The following is a 4,880-nucleotide window of genomic DNA, read 5'->3' on the forward strand; positions in this document are numbered from 1 at the left end:
ATTTTTATTTTAATTAAATTTCAAAATTCTCTTTCTCAAATCCTTCTATTTATTTCATCTACTAACACTTCTCTCCCATCCAAAAATTTGAACACCACCTCCCTCTCTTTGTTCGAGTTTTTTTTTCTCTTCTTTTCTTTACATTACATTCTTTTCTTCTTCCACTTACACAAAGGAATCTCTATACTGTGACATAGAGGATTCCATATTTTCTTTGTTATTTCCTTCTTTTTTATATGAGTAGGAGCAAGGACAAGAACATTCTTGTTGAAGCAGATCCTGAACCTGAAAGGACTCTGAAAAGGAAACTAAGAGAAGCTAAAATACAATAATCCAGAGACAACCTTACAGGAATTTTCGAACAGGAAGAGGAGATGGCAGCCGAAAATAATAATAATAAAAGGAAGATGCTTGGTGACTTTACTGCACCTAATTCCAATTTACATGGAAGAAGCATCTCCATTCCTGCCATTGGAGCAAACAATTTTGAGCTGAAACCTCAATTAGTTTCTCTGATGCAGCAGAACTGCAAGTTTCATGGACTTCCATCTGAAAATCCTTTTCAGTTCTTAACTGAATTCTTGCAGATCTGTGATACTATTAAGACCAATGGGGTTGATCCCGAGGTCTACAGGCTTATGCTTTTTCTATTTGCTGTAAGAGACAGAGCTAGAGTGTGGTTGGACTCTCAACCCAAGGATAGCCTGAACTCTTGGGATAAGCTGGTCACGGCTTTCTTAGTCAAGTTCTTTCCTCCTCAAAAGCTGAGTAAGCTTAGAGTGGATGTTCAAACCTTCAGACAGAAAGAAGGTGAATCCCTCTATGAAGCTTGGGAGAGATATAAGCAACTGACCAAAAGGTGTCCTTCTGACATGCTTTCATAATGGACGATACTGGATATATTCTATGATGGTCTGCCTGAATTAGCTAAGATGTCATTGGATACTTCTGCAGGTGGATCCATTCACCTAAAGAAAATGCCTGCAGAAGCTCAAGAACTCATTGATATGGTTGCTAATAACCAGTTCATGTACACTTCTGAGAGGAATCCTGTGAGTAATGGGACGCCTCAGAAGAAGGGAGTTCTTGAAATTGATACTCTGAATGCCATATTGGCTCAGAATAAAATATTGACTCAGCAAGTCAATATGATTTCTCAGAGTCTAAATGGAATGCAATCTACACCCAACAGTACTCAAGAGGCATCTTCTGAGGAAGAAGCTTATGATCCTGAGAACCCTGCAATAGCAGAGGTGAATAACATGGGTGAACCCTATGGAAACACCTATAATCCCTCATAGAAAAATCACCCAAATCTTTCATGGAAGGATCAACAAAAGCCTCAACAAGGCTTTAATAATGGTGGAAGAAACAGGTTTAGCAATAGCAATCCTTTTCCATCATCCACTCAGCAAAAGACAGAGAGTTCTGAGTAGAATCCATCTAGCTTGGCAAATATAGTCTCTGATCTATCTAAGGCCACTCTAAGTTTCATGAATGAAACAAGGTCCTCCATTAGAAATTTGGAAGCACAAGTGGGCCAGCTGAGTAAAGGAATCACTGAAACCCCTCCTAGTACTCTCCCAAGCAATACAGAAGAAAATCCAAAAGGAGAGTGCAAGGCCATTGAAATGACCATCATGGCCGAAACCACAAAAGAGGAGGAGGATGTGAATCCCAGTGAGGAAGACCTCCTGGGACATCCAGTGATCAATAAGGAGTTTCCCTCTGAGGAACCAAAGGACTCTAAGGCTCATCTGGAGACCATAGAGATTCTATTAAACCTCCTTATGCCATTCATGAGCTCTGATGAATATTCTTCTTCTGAAGAGAATGAAGATGTTACTGAAGAGCAAGTTGCCAAGTACCTTGGTGCTATCATGGGGCTGAATGCCAAATTATTTGGTAATGAGACTTGGGAAGATGAACCTCCCTTTCTCACCAATGAACTGAGTGATCTGGATCAACTGAGATTGCCTCAGAAGAAACAGGATCCTGGAAAGTTCTTAATACCTTGTACCATAGGCACCATGACCTTTGAGAAGGCTCTATATGACCTTGGGTCAGGGATAAACCTCATGCCACTCTCTGTAATGGAGAAATTGGGAATCTTTGAGGTGCAAGCTACCAGAATATCATTAGAAATGGCAGACAACTCAAGAAAATAGGCTTATGGACAAGTAGAGGACATGTTAGTAAAGGTTGAAGGCCTTTACATCCCTGCTGATTTCATAATCCTAGACACTGGGAAGGAAGAGGATGAATCCATCATCCTTGGAAGACCCTTCCTAGCCATAGCAAGAGCTGTGATTGATGTGGACAGAGGAGAGTTGGTCCTTCAACTGAATGAGGACTACCTTGTGTTTAAAACTCAAGGTCCTCCTTCTGTAACCATGGAGAGGAAGCATGAAAAGCTTCTCTTAGTACAGAGTCAACTAAATCCCCCACAGTCAAACTCTAAGTTTGGTGTTGGGAGGCCTCAGCCAAACTCTAAGTTTGGTGTTGAATCCCCACATCCAAACTCTAAGTTTGGTGTTGGAAATCTATAAAATTGACCTGATCACTTGTGTGGCTCAGTGAGAGCCCACTATCAAGCTATTGACATTAAAGAAGTGCTTGTTGGGAGGCAACCCAATTTTTATTTATCTAATTTTATTTTTATTTTTATTGTTCTTTCATGTTTTATTAGGTTCATGATCATGTGGAGTCACAAAATAAATCCAAAAATTAAAAACAGAATAAAAAATAGCAGAAAAAAATTACACCCTGGAGGAAGGACTTACTTGCGTTTAAACGCCAGTAAGGAGCATCTGGCTGGCGTTCAACGCCAGAATAGAGCATGGAGCTGGCGCTGAACGCCAGAAACAAGCATGAAGCTGGCGTTCAACGCTAGAAATATGCTGCATATGGGCGTTGAACGCCCAGAACAAGCATCACTTCGGCGTCTAAATGCCAAAAATGCATGCAAAGGCATTTTACATGCCTAATTGGTGCAGGGATGTAAATCCTTGACAACTCAGGAACTGTGGACCCCACAGGATCCCCATATACCTCCACTCACCTTCCCTCCTCATAATCCTATATCACCCTCTCTCTCTCCATTCACAATTATCCCTTCTATTTTCCATTCACCACTCACATCCATACACCCCACCTACCTTCAAAAGTGTCCTTCTGACATGCTTTCAGAATGGACCATCCTGGATATATTCTATGATGGTCTGTCTGAATTAGCTAAGATGTCATTGGATACTTCTGCAGGTGGATCCATTCACCTAAAAAAAATGCCTACAGAAGCTCAAGAACTCATTGACATGGTTGCTAATAACCAGTTCATGTACACTTCTAAGAGGAATCCTGTGAGCAATGGGACGCCTCAGAAGAAGGGAGTTCTTGAAATTGATACTCTGAATGCCATATTGGCTCAGAATAAAATATTGACTCAGCAAGTCAATATGATTTCTCAGAGTCTGAATGGAATGCAAGCTGCATCCAACAGTACTCAAGAGGCATCTTCTGAAGAAGAGGCTTATGATCCTGAGAACCCTGCAATAGCAGAGGTAAATTACATGGGTGAACCCTATGGGAACACCTATAACCCCTCATGGAGAAATCACCCAAATTTCTCATGGAAGGATCAACAAAAGCCTCAACAAGGCTTTAATAATGGTGGAAGAAACAGGTTCAACAATAGTAAATCTTTTCCATCATCCACTCAGCAACAGACAGAGAATTCTGATCAGAATCCATCTAGCTTAGCAAATTTAGTCTCTGATCTATCTAAGGCCACTCTGAGTTTCATGAATGAAACAAGGTCATCCATTAGAAATTTGGAGGCACAAGTGGGCCAGCTAAGTAAGAAGACCACTGAAACCCCTCTGAGTACTCTCCCAAGCAATACAGAAGAGAATCCAAAGAGAGATTGCAAGGCCATTGATATAACCATCATGGCCGAATCTAAGGAGGAAGGGGAGGACGTGAATCCCAAGGAGGAAGACCTCCTGGGACGTCCAGTGATCAACAAGGAGTTTTTCTTTGAGGAACCAAAGGACTCAGAGGCTCATCCAGAGACCATAGAGATTCCATTGAACCTCCTTGTGCCCTTCATGAGCTCTGATGAATATTCTTCTTCTGAAGAGAATGAGGATGTTACTGAAAAGCAAGTTGCCAAGTTCCTTGGTGCAATCATGAAGCTGAATGCCAAATTATTTGGCAATGAGACTTGGGAAGATGAACCTCCCTTGCTCATCAATGAACTGAGTGATCTGGATCAACTGACTTTGCCTCAGAAGAAACAGGATCCTGTAAAGTTCCTAATACCTTGTACCATAGGCACCATGACCTTTGAGAAGGCTCTATGGGACTTGGGGTCAGGAATAAACCTCATGCCACTCTCTGTAATGGAGAAACTGGGAATCTTTGAGGTACAAGCTGCTAGAATCTCATTAGAGATGGCAGACAATTCCAGAAAATAGGCTTATGGACAAGTAGAGGACATGTTAGTAAAGGTTGAAGGCCTTTACATCCCTGCTGATTTTATAATCCTAGATACTGGGAAGGATGAGGATGAATCCATCATCCTTGGAAGACCCTTCCTAACCACAGCAAGTGCTGTGATTAATGTGGACAGAGGAGAATTAATCCTTCAACTAAATGAGGACAACCTTGTGTTTAAAACTCAAGGATCTCTCTCTGTAACCATAGAGAGGAAGTTTGAAAAGCTTCTCTCACTGCAGAGTCAACCAGAGCCCCTACAGTCAAACTCTAAGTTTGGTGTTGGGAGGCCACAACCAAACTCTAAGTTTGGTGTTGAACTCCCATGTCCAAACTCTAAGTTTGGTGTTGGGAACTCTCAACAATGCTCTGAACAACTGTGAGGC

The 4,880-nt window shown here is 41.5% G+C and overlaps 1 non-coding gene across 1 annotated transcript; it reads right to left on the bottom strand.

Annotated features, from left to right (window-relative positions):
* Positions 1–770: 770 nt before the first annotated feature.
* LOC148545052 (small nucleolar RNA R71) lies at positions 771–878 on the bottom strand. The gene has a single exon (XR_015901413.1). It is a non-coding gene; the product is annotated as a small nucleolar RNA R71 (small nucleolar RNA).
* Positions 879–4,880: the final 4,002 nt, after the last annotated feature.

This window comes from Arachis ipaensis, chromosome B9 (genome assembly GCF_059453495.1).
Source record: "Arachis ipaensis isolate K30076 ecotype BB chromosome B9, ASM5945349v1, whole genome shotgun sequence".
Lineage (NCBI taxonomy): Eukaryota > Viridiplantae > Streptophyta > Magnoliopsida > Fabales > Fabaceae > Arachis > Arachis ipaensis.